This window comes from Mastigoproctus giganteus, chromosome 6, assembly GCF_048544385.1.
Source record: "Mastigoproctus giganteus isolate SK-2022 chromosome 6, ASM4854438v1, whole genome shotgun sequence".
In the NCBI taxonomy this organism is placed as follows: Eukaryota; Metazoa; Arthropoda; class Arachnida; order Uropygi; family Thelyphonidae; genus Mastigoproctus; species Mastigoproctus giganteus.
Window position 1 is genome coordinate 51,883,943 of NC_143580.1, and position 16,179 is coordinate 51,900,121.

The 16,179-nt window shown below is 38.5% G+C and overlaps 1 protein-coding gene across 1 annotated transcript in view; it reads right to left on the reverse strand.

Annotated features, from left to right (window-relative positions):
• LOC150084252 (ubiquitin-associated domain-containing protein 2-like) overlaps window positions 1-16,179 on the reverse strand; it is a 154,582-nt gene that overhangs the window by 112,125 nt on the left and 26,278 nt on the right. The gene's annotated exons all lie outside the window — the stretch shown is intronic.

Consider the following 16,179-nt stretch of genomic DNA (forward strand, 5'->3'; position numbering starts at 1 on the left):
TTATATTATATTATATTTTATATTTTATTATATTTTATTTTATTACTTTTATTGTACAATCAGTGTATTTTATTTTATCATTTTAATTTGATACAGTCTTATACTATATTATTCCTATTTTAATAAAGTTTCAGTTATATGGTTGGTGTATTATACTGCAGTTATTATGAATCAGAACATTCCTAACCCCAGAGGCCTATTTGAAGGGCGAGACATTGTCATAGACCAAATGACTGTGATGAGCACCTGCAGTACATCCCAAAGTCAGATGTCCAAAGAGTGGAGGTGTCCAATAACAGAACAAGTTGAATCAAGCCCCAAACACTCATTCTCTGAGTAGTGCCTAATGGATGATGAACTGGCTCTCCAAATACTACTACATTTAAGTTTGTAAGTTAATTAACACTTCTGAAAATATAGTGTGGCAACTTGCTATCTGTGAACTCTGTTTGGAACCAGCAGACTTTTGAATGCTGTAAGGAAACACATTCTGGCCTCAGGAACTCACTACAGAAAGTCAGCTAGTTGCCAAACTTAAGTCCACAATTTACCAAATTTATTTATGAAACCTATAAGTGTATTAAATATTTGAAGTTATAACACTTCACTGGATCATATCAGCACACAAATCAAACGTTGGAAGAGCTGTACTAATTATGGGTTTTTTTTTGTATGTATGAAACACTTAAGGTAAAGTTTAGCATTAATGTTCACCATCCATCAATGTCAATGTGATCTTTAACAATTATGATGGACAATTTTTTCCATTCCCTAAAGTCTTTTATTTCATATTTATTGATAAGTGTTGATCAGTCTGTCATCTTTTGTTTACCCAAGTTAAGTTTGCTATCCATTATTTATCTAACCCTTAACTACTAATGTTTGCTCTCAAAAACATAAACGTTAACCATGCCACCTGAGAGAGATACCCAGCATTTTTTTTTGTTAAAGCGCAAAATGGATGCATATAATAAAAAAGTGAAATTTAATACTGCAGAATTAAAAAAATATTATTATTTCCTTAACTACTTATACAAAAGAAAAGTATTCAACTAAAAAGTACTCTAAAAGAAATAATAAAAAAAAAAAGTAGTTGTTTAGTTAAAACATATAAGACTTATTCTGTTATATTACAAAGGAAAAAAATTATGTTATTATAAAAATTCCCGAAATTTAAGTTTCAAAAGATATACCACAGTATCAGACATTTTCAGTTTTTGGAAACTTTGTTTATACATGCTAGCCTTCCTAGTCATTATCATCACTAGTTTTAAAACCAGATTACCAAATCTCAACTCCTCCCCTCTCCCAGGTGTCAGACCTGGTGGTACAGTAGTTTCACACAACACTGTGGATCCATGGTACATTAGTTTTAAATACAAATAGATAATGAATCTATTGGTTTGCTCTTTACAGCAAGGCAACATTTAACCATCCCCAGCTTAAAATAAAGGTCCAGTTTAAAATGCACTGTTCAAATGCACACAACTGATCTATGTTCCACTGTAGTTAGAAATTAGCACAAAAACAACAAGGTTCTTTATCATTATTTTACTGCCTTCTTTCTGGCAAGATTCCAATTTTATTGGTGGGGATGCTAAGTTGTCTGGGGCTACTGCCATGTATCCAAAATTAAGCATTTATAACACTCATTAAAAAGTATTTTAAGCAATAAAGTAAAAATAGTATTAAAGGTTATTAAAAAGTAAGGATAAAGAAAAAAAGGTATTAATTATAACCTTTAGTAACATGCACTCTCCTTTTTTCAGGTTGAATATATAATGAAATAATAAATAAGTGAAACCAAGAAAAGCATAAAAGTAAATTTAGAAAATGTGATAAAAAAATATACAATTTGCACAATTAATAAATTTCACTCAGTAGTTTCCTTGGTGCTCAACATTAATTAAAAATGGAATTTCTAAAAAAAATTTCAGAATTTCCTTCAAAATAAAATTGGCACCATGTACTTTTGAAACTGTTTCAACTATTTCTTAATGACTAATGGTAATATTTATGAAGCGCAGTAAATAAATAACCTGGCTAGACTAACTTTAAATTAAAAAAAAAATTAAATTCAATATGATGTTATGTGAAGCAATGGAAAATTACGCCACATAAAATAACATTTAAAAATTCATATTTGAGAAACAAAGGCACTTCCCATTGGAACACTGCCCTTCTCTTTTATAAAGAGCTGCCATAATGATAGTGATATCATTATTCCTCTTTCAGTACAGTTTATATGCTCCTCTCTCCTATATTTTAAGTTGTGCAGGGTTAATCCTACATAACACTTTGAAATTTACAATCCAGCTTTTAATAAACATTTCTTTTGTTGAGATGGAGGTGAAGTGGGGGTCAGAGAAATATTTAGCGGCACAGTGGCATTATTTTCTTTGCTAAATCTGTTAATGTCAATTTCCTCAACTTCTGGATCTGAATTGCAGAAATTTCACGTTTCATAAGCCAAAACTGATGGCTGTCAGGTATAATCTCCAATTTTAAAACCTATTCTCATGTTTCCATCTATTGTGTTTACAATTATTTGGAGAAGCAATACTAGAACCTTACTGGAAGATCTGAGATCATCGTATTTTAGTATTCTAAAGTCATTCTGAGTAAAGAAAACTAGTGTTATATCAGCATGGGTCCTTATTTTGAACGATTGTAAAGCTCTCGTTGTTTGAACTTTAAAAAAAAATAGCTATGGAGTTTTCAATGCTAAAAAATAATTTTAAGAAATGAATAAGAATAAGAAAACATGTACTAGTATGAATAAACATTTACTAGGTACATGTCTGCTTATTTTTATTCATTTTTTATCAAGTTTTACCTTTGAAAACTACAGCAATTTTTAAAATTGAAACAGCCATAGCTCCACAACCATTTAAAATCACACCCATGTTGATATAACACTCTTTATTTGGAATCACCCTAGCAACCGCACCCTGAAGTTAAGCACATTACTCGTGAATATGTAATACTCTAAAAAGGGTTAATGCTCTATAATACTCTAAAAACGGTTAACCGTTCTGAAGCTAAGCACATTACTCGTGGATATGTAATACTGTAAAAAGGGTTAACTGTTCTGAAGCTAACCACATTACTCGTGGATATGTAATACTCTAAAAAGGATTAATGCTAACATCCCAAAAATAAACTACTGACCTGATATATACACAAGCCACCACTTAAGTTGCCTAGTTATACATTTCCTGCTTCTAAAAGTTGGAATACAAAAATCAGTGTGAACCACGTATGAAGACAATCTTTATTTAAAAATTGGTTGATATACTTGTATGTGTTGAGAAGAATCTTAATAAGCAGGTACAAATTATTAGAAGGATGACACTTCACTGTATACGATATTTAAATGAAAATAAAAACTTCTTATAATTACCATTTACAATAGATATAACGCATTTAGTACAGGAGCATCCTGATTTAAGACAACAGATTTAAAACCTGATCTTACAATTTTTTTTAAACACCATAAGACTTTTTAAAGTAAGAGAGTAAAGTAGCATAAAGTACTTTGTAAGATTTTTTTAAATAAAATAAATGAGAATGAATTTCAGCATTTATATATTATACACAGTTATTTATTTTTTGTTGTTCTAGCAAAAAACATTTTTTGATGTCTACTATACAGTACAGTTGAAATAATGGCAACATTTCTTTTCAGAAAAGAAATGGAGGAGAGACATTATGTCAAGGAGCCATGTATATTCTTGCTGCATGGTCCTTGAGGCTGTCTCTCTCAGGTATGTCAAGCTGGGCTTGCTACCTGGTAGTCTAAAATGCTGATGTAAACGATATTTGGGTGTCACACAAATCAAGTGGAGCTAACTCCAGGTCCGATCAGTCTACAACAGCCAAATCCTCTGCTTGCACCTTCACGATGGTGGGACTTTTAGTAATCCTGGGTATAACTCCCATGTGCAAGTCCTGAAATACAGCATCTAGTATTCTGGAGGTGACCATCCAGGTGTGAACAAACATAAGCAGGGGTCAAAGTGTGGCATCCACATCACACAGAGGAATGCACCCCTCTGTGTTACCAGGCAATACTAGCATGGTAGATGGTTATCATCAACTGGTGCAATACCACCACTTTGCTTATTGGATGCTTGAAGTGGTGGAACCCATGTTTAGACTCCAGAGCAAAGCTCCAGCAACCCCCATCTCTTTCATCATGCAGTATGATCGATGTCTTTTGAGGTTATTATGGACATCCTGGTGAGATCAAATCTTCCTTAGACTTCGAGGGTGCAGCTCTAAAACAGTGTTCAAAGGCTGACTCCTAGATATCCCACCAGACTGAAACTACTGGCAACTCACCAGGAGACTTCCGGATCAGCTAGTGTATAATCCCACTGCCTCTACTCTGCCAAATAGCAAATGGAGGGAGTACAAGTAGTGTATATGCGGAGGCATTGTTAACGCCACATTGTGTCAAGAAGCTCAGTATTCTTGCCAAGTGTACGCAACATCCAAGAATTTCATTACTTCATACAGCTTGCCCCCCCCCCCCCCAACTTTCCTTACTACCGAACAATACCGGATTAAGGCAGTGGCTAATAGAGCAGCTACCCAGGGTGCCATAAGCTGAACAGCAAGGGAAAGATTTCTTTACAAAACCTTAAGCAGATTTCTAGGATATGGAAAGGGGTGCTAAAATAATCTTTCTGCCCGGGGCATGGGAATACCTTAGTCTGGCCCTGCTACTAAATACATCATGAATTGTCAAAGTAATAGAACAAACTTATCTGCAAAAAGATCTAAATCTCCCAAATTATTCGCCGTATGGTTCCTTTCGCTTCAAAGGTGGTACTTGTGCATATGTCTGATCTGATATTCCCTGTCAGAGATAATTTGGAATCTCCTCTTTTTGATCTTTTCTTAAAATCTCTCTACCATTCTGTCAAATTCATCTGTTGCCTCTATCATTCTCCCAACTCCACTAATCACTCGAAATTCTTTTAATTTCCTCTCTTCGAACTTGATGTTCACAACACAAGTTGGCTCCCATTTTCTAATCAAACGGACATAGCTGGTCGAAATGCTGAGGCTTTTGCAATTACTAATGACCTTGCACAGACTGTTCATTTACCTACCAGAATACCAGACAATCCTAACCACAGCTAACATGCTTCATCTTTTTCTCACAAACAACCCTTCTAAGTACACGGTCAAGATGAGTAGTCCACTAGGTACCTCAGATCACAACTTGGTGATGGTCTCTTCTCCAATGGAGCCTTTATCTTGCGGCCATGCTCAACCTCGTGTTGTTTGGCATTAGAAGAACACAAAATGCGATGATCTATGAGAGTTCTTTTCCTTGGTCAAATTGTTTCAAATCTTCTGATATCAACATTTGTTCAGAACATGTCAGTGAAAATATTCTTCTAGGGGTGAAATGCTTTATTCCACAGTCCACCTTAAAATCTCACCCTTTATCTAAACCTTGGTTTTACAATAAATGTGCTAAGGCTATTCAAGATAAGAATGTTTAATATCACAATTGGCTTGTATCCAAATCTCCAGTTTCATTTTCTGCCTACACCAAAGATTGCAAAGGTTGTAAAGCAATTATTAATCAGTCCAAACATGATTTTGAACAGGCTAAGAGTAGAAAACTTGCTTCTTGTCCAAATGGCAGCCTAGCATTCTGGTCTCTTCCCAAAGCTATGGGCCACAACTTTTGCCCAGCTCTATTCCCACTTCTGTCAAAACTAGATGGTTCTATGCCACTTCAGCCAAAGATAAAGCTGACCTGCTAGCATCCTATTTTTCTTCTAACTCATGTACTGATGATCTTGGTAATCCACCCCCTATCATTCCCAGTATACTCCAGAAGGATTCAGAACAATCTTGATACTAAGAAAGCCCCAGGTCCTCATGGTATTTCTCCAGTTGTTCTCAAAACATGTGTTCCTGAGCTTACTCCTATTCTGTGTCAACTTTTTTCACTTTCTTATTCCAAAGGTGTTTTTCCCTTCTGCTTGGAAATTTGTTCATTACCAGCCAATTCCTAAAAAGGGTAACAAATCCCTCCCTTCCAATTACCATCCTATTTACTTCTATCCTTTCTAAAGCAATAGAGAAATCAATTAACCACAAATTCTTAAACTTTGTCAATGTTAAACTCTGATGTTTAACATTGACAAATGCAAAGTACTGCATATGGGTAGAAGTAACCCCAGAGAAACATGCCAACTATGTGGTACTACACTTAAGGTGATAGAAAATGAAAAAGACCTGGGAATAATTGTGCAGTCAGATATGAAGTTTACTGAGCAATGCAGACAGGTGCCAACGCAGGTCATGGGATTTTGTCAATGAATGGTTGGTTATTAAGATTTTTATGGCGCATCAGCAACTAAGGCTATAGTGCGCCAAGATTTTGTCAATCATATAAAGGAATTTTGCTAGCAGGGAAAAGGTGGTGATTGTCCCTCTGTATAAGGCAATGGTCAGGCTATGCCTTGAGTACTGCATACAGGTCTGGAGGCCTCATTTTAGGAAGGATGTAAATTTGCTTGAGCGTGTACAGAGAAGGGCAACAAGATTGGTGAGGAGAATGAAGGGATCCTCTTACCAAGAGAGGCTTAAGTTCTGCAAATTGCAGTGGCTGGAGACTAGGCACCTGCGAGGTGATCTGATTGAGGTGTGTAAGGCCTTGAATGGGTTCAGCATGCTGAATTCTGACGGGATTCTTCCACTTGTTCAGATTACGAACCTAAGGGGGCATAAATTCAAATTAGCATTAGCATTAGTAGAGGCATTTGATGCAAGAAAACAAGCTTATGCAGCATCAGCCAAAAAAAAAAAAAAAAAAAAACCCACTTCCACTTCACCCCTCTGTTCGTTCAAAATACCTGTCCAGCTGAGCCTTAAACTTATTTAGGCTATCAACCTCCACCACAAGGGATGGAAGTCTGTTCCACCAACCAACCACCCGTTGGCTAAAGGCAAATTTCCGCATGTCTATCCTACATCCGTCTTTCCTCAATTTGAATTTATGCCCTCTCAGGTGATTATTCTGAGCTAGAGGAAGAATCCCATCAGCATTGAGCATGCTCAAACCATTCAAAGCTTTATACACCTCTATCAGATCACCTCGCTGATGCCTAGTCTCTAGACACTGTAATTTGCAAAACTTTAGCCTTTCTTCGTAAGAGCACCTTTTTGTTCCATTCACTAATCCTGTTGCCCTTCTCTGTATTCGTTCCAGCAGCTCTACATCCTTCTTGAAATGAGGCCTCCAGACCTGTATACAGAACTCTAGGTGTGGCCTGACCATTGCCTTATACAAGGGAATAATCACCTCCTTATCCCTGCTGGAAAAATTCCTGTATATCATTGACAATACTCCATGAGCTACTCTTGCAGCCCATCTGCACTGCTCAGAGAACTTCATATCTGCCTGCACAACCACCCCCAAGTCCCTTTCATTCTCTACCACTGTCAGTGTAGTACCACAGAGTTGATACGTTGCTCTGGGATTGCTGTTTCCCATGTGTAGTACTTTACATTTGTCAATGTTAAACTTCATCTGCCACCTCTCAGCCCATCTGCTCAATCTTTCCAGATCCTGTTGCAGCAGCATAGTGTCAGTAGTGTCCTTGACAACCCTGGTAACCTTTGTATCGTCTGCAAACTTGTACATTAAGCTTGATATACCATCATCAATATCATTTATAAATACAGAAAACAATAATGGACCCAACACTGAGCCCTGAGGGACTCCACTAATAACATTAGTCCACGATGAGCAGTGTCCATTGATTACCACTCTCCGTCTTCTCCCCCTCAACCACCCCTTTATCCATAGCAGCAATTTGCCTCCAATGTCACACACTCCAATTTGTGTAGCAGTCTTCCATGTCCAACAGTATCAAAAGCCTTTCCAAGATCCAAGTATATAATATCAAAGCTATTCCCTGCATCCAGTTCTTTTGTGACTGCATCATAGTAGCCAATCAAATTGGTCAGGCAAGACTTCCCCTTAACAAAACCATGCTGTGTCCGAGCTATAACTGAAGTCTTGTCTAAATGATCCTGCAGTGCTTCTTTAACCAGTGCCTCCATTAATTTTCCTGGAACAGAAGTTAAGCTCACAGGTCTAGCATTAGCATTAGCATTAGCAGAGGCATATGATGCAAGAAAGCAAGCTTATTCAGCATCAGCCAAAAAAAAAAAAAAAAAAAAAAAAAAAACACCCACTCCCATTTCACCCCTCCGTTTGTTCGAAATACCTGTCCAGTTGAGCTTTAAATTTGTTTAGGCTATCAACTTCAACAACAAGTGATGGAAGTCGGTTCCACCAACCAACCACCCGCTGGCCAAAGGCAAATTTCCGCACATCTATCCGACATCCGTCCTTCCTCAATTTGAATTTATGCCCTCTGAGGTGATTATTCTGAGAAAGATGAAGAATCCCATTGGCATTGAGCATGCTCAAACCATTCAAAGCCTTATACACCTCTATCAGATCACCTCGCCGGTGCCTAGTCTCCAGACTCTGTAATTTGCAAAACTTAAGCCTTTCTTCGTAAGAGCAACCCTTTGTTCCATTTACTAATCTTGTTGCCCTTCTCTGTACCCGTTCCAGCAGCTCTACATCCTTCTTGAAATGAGGCCTCCAGACCTGTATACAGTACTCAAGATGTGGCCTTACCATTGCCTTATACAAGGGAATAATCACCTCCTTATCCCTGCTAGAAAAATTCCTGTATATCATTGACAAGACACCATGCGCTACTCTTGCAGCTCGTCTGCACTGCTCAGAGAACTTCATATCTGCCTGCACAATTACCCCCAGGTCCTTTTCATTCTCCACCACTGTCAGTGTAGTACCGCAGAGTTGATACGTTGCTCTGGGGTTACTGTTTCCCATATGCAGCACTTTACATTTGTCGATGTTAAACCTCATTTGCCACCTCTCAGCCCATCTGTTCAACCTTTCCAGATCCTGTTGCAGCAGCATAGCGTCAGTATTGTCCTTAACGACCCTGCCAACCTTTGTACCATCTGCAAACTTGGACATTAAACTTGATATCCCATCATCAATATCATTCATAAACACCGAAAACAACAACGGACCCAACACTGAACCTTGAGGAACTCCACTAATAACATTAGTCCACGTTGAGCAGTGTCCATTGATTACCACTCTCTGTCTTCTGCCACTCAACCATCCCCTTATCCATAGCAGCAATTTGCCTCCAATGCCACACTGCTCCAATTTGTGCAGCAGTCTTCCATGTGCAACAGTATCAAAAGCCTTTCTAAGATCCAAATATATAATATCAAAGTTATTCCCTGCATCCAGTTCTTTTGTGACTACATCATAGTATCCAATCAAATTGGTCAGGCAAGACCTGCCCTTAACAAAACCATGCTGCGTCTGAGCTATAACTGAATTCTTGTCTAGATGATCCTGCAGTGCTTCTTTAACCAGTGCCTCCATTAATTTACCTGGAACAGAAGTTAAACTAACAGGTCTATAATTACTTGTGTCAGCCTTTGATCCTCCTTTGTGAATTGGGGTTACATTTGCACATCTCCAGTCTATGGGCACCTCCCCTGAGTCCAAAGAAGCTCTCATAATTATGGCTAGGGGTTTGCATACTTCCTTTGCTGCCTCCTTTAATATAACTGGATAGATCCCATCCACCCCAGGTGCCTTATTTATGTTTATCCTCAACAATCTCTCCTCCACTTTCCTCTCAGTTATTACAAAATCATCCAGCTCACTGCCAATGTTTACTTTACCTACATCATTCTCCTTCCTGAATAACTCCTCATGCGTGAATGTAGATGCAAAATACTCGTTTAGATTGTTAGCCACCTGAGCAGGATCCTCAACTGTTGAACCATCAATATCCAGTGGACCAATCTGATTCATCCCTTTCCTTTTCGAGTTCAAGTATGTAAAAAACTCTTTTCTGTTTTTCTTTGCATCCTTTGCCAAGGATTTTTCATAGTCTGCCTTTGCCTGCCTAATCTCCTTTGTGACTTGGTTACAGACCAACTTATATCTATCATAGGCTTCCATGTCACCCATTAATTTGTATGTATCCCATGCATTTTTCTTCTCCACCACATGTCTCATTAGCTCATCTGACAACCATTTAGGCCTAAACCTTGAACAATATTTCTTAGTTGGTATGTAAAGCCTGGTAGCCTCCAAGATTAGTTCCTTGAATGCTTCCCATTTTGAGTTTGCTGTTGGTAACATCATCAGTTGGTCCCACTGTATAGAATTTAAATACTGTCTCAGACCATCATAGTCGCCTTTACGAAAACAAAAACCCTTCCCTTTACCTCTGATGGTAGTTACCTCCTTGAGTAAATCCCACTTCAACACACTGTGATCACTGCCACCTAGTGGTTCATTTATCTGCAGGTTCTTAATGCATGAAGAATCACTACTGATAATCAGATCAAGAGTATTGCTCCCTCTTGTTGCCTCACGAACATGCTGATGTAGAAAACAATCATCCAATAAATCCACAAAAGCCTTGCTAGTGTGCGAGTGACCAACCCACAAATTCCAGTCAATATCTGGGAAATTAAAGTCCCCATTATAAGACTCTCAGATTTACTGGCCCACTCTATTTCCCTGTACAATATCTTATTATACTCATCAGAGTCATTAGGCCTATAGCACACTCCTACTCTCAATTTTGATTTCCCTATGCTTATGTCGCACCAAACTGACTCGACACTGCCCTGTCCATCGATGTCGACTGGCTTCACTTCCTTGGACTTTATGTGTTTCTTAATTAATAGCATAACCCCTCCTCCCCTCCTGTCCTGTCTATCCTTTCTATACACATTGTATTCCCCAAATTCCAGTTCCGCATTACTTATATCTGTGTGACACCACGTCTCTGATATCCCAACATATAATTACTTGTGTCTATAATTACTTGTGTCAGCCTTTGATCCTCCTTTGTGAATTGGGGTCACATTTGCACATTTCCAGTCTATGGGTACCTCCCCTGAGTCCAAGGAAGCTCTCATAATTATGGCTAAGGGTTTGCTTACTTCCTTTGCTGCCTCCTTTAATATAACTGGATAGATCTCATCCACCCCGGGTGCCTTTCTTGTGTTTATCTTCAACAGTTTCTCCTCCACTTTACTCCCAGTTATTTCAAGATTCTGTAGCTTACTGCTAGAGTTGAATACACCTCTGGCATTCCCCTCGCTGAATAACTCCTCATGTGTGAATTTCGATGCAAAATATTCATTTAGTTTGTTAGCTACCTGAGCAGGATCATCAACAGTTGACCCATCAATATCAAGTGGACCAATCTGATTCATCCCCTTCCTTCTAGAGTTTACATAAGTAAAGAACTCTTTGCTGTTTTTCTTTGCATCCCTTGCCAAGGATTTCTCGTAATCTGCCTTCCCCTGCCTAACCTCCTTTGAACCTTGGTTGCATATCAACTTGTATCTATCATAGGCTTCTGTGTCATGTGTTAATTTGTAAGTATCCCATGCATTTTTCTTCTCTGCCATATGCCTCAATAGTTCATCTGACATCCATTTTGGCCTAAACCTTGAACAATATTTCTTAGTTGGTATGTAAAGCCTAGTAGCTTCCAAGATAAGTTCTTTGAATGCTTCCCAGTTTGAATTTGCTGTTGGTAACATCATCAGTTGGTCCCACTGTATAGAATTTAAATACTGTCTCAGTCCATCGTAGTCGCCTTTACGGAAGCAATAACCCTTCCCTTTACCCCTAATGGTAGTTACCTCTTTGAGTAAATCCCACTTTTTTTTTTTTGATTTGGTAGTTGTTGGCACATCGGCTTCTGTGGCCATATTGCTCCTCCCAAGGTTTTTGCAGTACTTTGATCCAAGCCCAAGGCGGGAATCGAACCCGCGACCTTTGGGTTGCCGGGCAGGTACTTTTACCCACTCGGCTAGCCCGGTCGGCGAGTAAATCCCACTTCAGCACACTGTGATCACTGCCACCTAGTGGTTCATTGCCTCCCGAACATGCTGATGTAGAAAACAATCATCCAATAAATCCACAAAAGCCCTGCTAGTGTGTGCGTGACCAGCCCCCAAATTCCAGTCAATATCTGGAAATTAAAATCCCCCATTATAAGACTCTCTGATTTACTGGCCCACTCTATTTCCCGGTACAGTTTCTTATTATACTCATCAGAGTCATTAGGCCTATAGCACACTCCTACTCTCAATTTTGATCTCCTAATGCTTATGTCACACCAAACTGACTCAACACTGCACTGTCCAGCGATGTCGACTGGCTTCACTTCCTTGGTTTTTATGTGTTTCTTAACTAATAGCATAACCCCTCCCCCCCCCTTCCTATCCTTTCTGTAGACGTTGTACTCCCCAAATTCCAGTTCTGTATCCTTATATCTGTGTGACACCACGTCTCTGATATCCCAACAATATCTGCTTTTGATGTTTTGAGCAATACCTCAAATTCATCAAATTTATTTACTAAACTCCTAGCATTGGTGTACACGCAAGTATACCTGCACCTGTTTCTATTCTTAGCTACCCTAACACAACCCATGTGTTTATTTGTACCGCAATGGCTCCCAGCAGTCTCTGAAATATCATGCATCTTGTTTTTCAGGCTTCTGCTGATTCTAATAGAAGCAGTGCAAGAATCTCTTTCACCTCTGCCAGTGGCTACTGTCAATCTATTGGTCTTTGTCTCCCCCCAAGCTAGCAGTTTTCCGACCCACCTAACACTGCCTCAATAGCATCAGCAAATGTTCTTGCACCCTTTCTATTTAAGTGTATCCCATCCCTGTAGAAGCAATCTCTCCTGTTAACAAGTACAGTCCTGGCTGAAAAAAATTCTACCCCTTGAGCCTTGCACAATCTTTCCATTGCTGAATTGATCGACAAGGCTCTCATCATATACTCCCTCCTATCGTGTCTGGGCAGAATTGCAGACACTTTCAAATTCAACCCTAATTCTCAGCTTTTGTTCAACAGTGACCTGTACTTGTTAAGTAATTCTGCCGGTCTCCTACTCTTAATATCATTAGTGCCAACGTGTACAACTATATCACCTTTTGTGCCCTTAAAGGAAAGACAGATGTAGAATAGATGATTGAGGAAAGACAGATGTAGAATAGATGTGCGGAAATTTGCCTTTAGCCAGCAGGTGGTTAATTGCCGGAACAAACTTCCATCTGTCGTTGTGGAAGTTGATAGGTTAAATAAATTTAAGGAGGTACTGGACAAACATTTAGAGGGAATGGTTGTTTGAATTTTTTTTTTTTTTTTTTTTCGCTGATGCTGCATAAACTCATACACTTGCTTTCTTGTATCACATGCCACTATTACTACTACTACTATCTAGAAACCTTCCATCTGATCAATAATCGCCAGTATGGATTCTGTCAGTGTCAATCCACTGGTGATATTCCTTCTTACGTTACCCATCTATGGACAAATTCAATGGAAAAGTTTGGTGAAACTCAAGCAGTTGCTCGTGACATTTCAAAAGCGTTAATCGGGTCTGACATAAAGGTCTCCTAAATAAATTAATTAAATTTTCTGATTAAACTCTGGGACAACCACACGGTCAGTGGAGTTCCCAAGACAGAGAGAGAGAATAAAACAAACAGCACCATATTCAGCAATCACAGGCTTGAACCCCGGTCACTCAAGGCACGTGTACTTATGCACCCATGCGATAACCACTCAGCTACAACTTCCATCTTATGGTTTGCCAACTGTTTTTTGTAAGTGGGTATCCAGTTTTCTCTCTGACCTCTCACTGTGGGTAATGGTAGATGGCTTTCTGTCGTCTAACTTCGCCACTAATGCTAGTATTCCCAACGGTTCCATTCTTTCTCCAGCTCTTTCCCTCTTGTATATTAATGACCTTTTTCCATTGACCAGAAATCCAATCCATAGTTTTGCTGATGATAGAACATTGCATTCCACTTTACAGTTTGAGAAACATTGCCCTGCACAAAGGATTCAACTTCTTAAATATCCACTTCCTTACCAATTCCTTAAATGCTGATCTCCAGGTAATTCTCCAGTGAGGCAAAGATAACTTAGTTGATTTCAATCCTAAAATTCAGTCCTGTCTTATATCTCGCAAAAAAGATTTTTCTGCTCTCATGATGACACTTCTGCTCTTATGATGACATTTCTGTGCAAGATCATAAATCTCTATCGGGAATTACCCTGACTTCTAATCTCTCTTGGCATAAGCACATTATAAATATTGCTTCCTCTGCATCTAAAAAACTGGGTTTTCTCTTTTGCTCTTGGCATTACTTTTTTTTTTACAAAAGAATGTTCACTCTATACAAATTGCAAATTCGCCCTACCGTGGAATATTGTTCCCACATCTGGGGAACAACAATAAAACCTCTCTCAGGCTTCTGGATTCCATTTAAAAGAGAGCAATTAGGTTAATTAATGACCAATCTCTAATAAAGTCTCTCTCTGCCTCATAGTCATTCTGTTTCTGCTGCATGCCTTTTCTATAGATAATTCCATGGGCACTGTTCTTCTGAATTGTCTTCCACAATTCCTGTTCTCCCTTCCAAACCAGTGTGAACATGGGCTGCAGCCAGTCAACATCCTTTTACTGTCCAAATTCAAACTCACAGAACACTTTTCTTCTTCCTCATGTATTCATTCATATGTATTTCCTGAAAATTACAATTTACAAAAATTCAAGTCTAATGCCAACAAGTTAGTAGGTGGCAGATGACTTTCATCAACCGGTGAAATACCACCACTTTGCTTATTGGAGGCTTGAAGTGGTGAAACCCATGTTTAGTCTCTAGAGCAAAGTTTACGGCATCTCCCCCCCCATACTTCTCCTCCAACCCATGCGCGGTACTAAGTACTATAGGTTTTGATACCTTTCGTGTTTGGGGTTTTCATAAAAAAAAAAAAAAAAGTATATTCTTTCATCTTTTCAAATTTCAACACATGCACAGTATTAAGTACTATAGATTCTAAAACCTCTTGTGCTTAGGATTTCATAAAAAAAAGTGACATATCCAAAATTTTGGTCAAGACATCAAAGGCAGATAATTGTTGGGATATCACAGACGTGGTGTCACAGAGATAAAAGGAATACAGAATTTGAAAGTACACATGTACAGAAAGGGCAGACAGTATAAGAAGGGAGGAGGGGTTATGCTGTTAGTTAAGAAATGCATAAAACCTATAGCAGTGCACCCAGCTAACATGGGTTGCCAGTTCAATGTTGAGTGAGTTTGGTGTAATATAAGCACTGGGAAAGAAAATGATTGTAGGAGTGTGTGATAGGCTTAATGACTCTGATGAGTACAACAAACAACTGAACAGAGAAATAGTGGGTCAGAATGACTCAAAATGGGGGATTTTAACTTTCCAGATATTGACTGGAACTTGTGAATTGGTCACGCACATACTAGCAAGGCTTCTGTGGATTCACTGGATGACTGTTTCGACAGCAGCATGTTTGAGAGGAAACAAAAGGAAGCAATACTCCTGATCTGGTTATCATCAGTGATTCTTCATGCATTAAGAATCTGCAGGTAAAAGACCCACTGGGTGGCAGTGACCACAGTGTACTAATATTAATTTTAATTAAAGACAACTACTGTCAAGGGTAAAGGGAAAGGCTTTTGCTTTCATAAGGGTGAGTACAATGGTCTCAGACAGTTTTTAAATTCTGTGCAGTGGGATCAACTGATGATGTTACCAACAGCAAATTCTAAATGAGAAGCATTCAGGGAAGTAATCATAACTACTAAAAGCTACTGGGCTTTTGGTACAAACTAAGAAATACTCTTTCAGCTTTAGGCTTAATGGATAAATGAATAAATTCCTTAATGGATAGAGAGACTAAATGGATGTGACTGATGAGATTTGAGGAATGGAATAAAAATGCATGGGATGAATATAAATTATCAGGTAATACAGAAGCCTATGTTAGATATAAATTAGTCTGTAATCAAGGCACAAAGGAGGTTAGGCAAGTTTATGCATATTATGAGAAGTCTCTGACAAAGAATGCCCCAAAGAAAAATAAGCAAGGATATCTTTACTTATATTAAGAGTAGAAGGAAAGGGGTTGAATCACATTGATCCATTGATGTCAATGATTTAATTGTTGATGATCCTGCTCAGGTTGCTGACAAAGTAAATAGATAT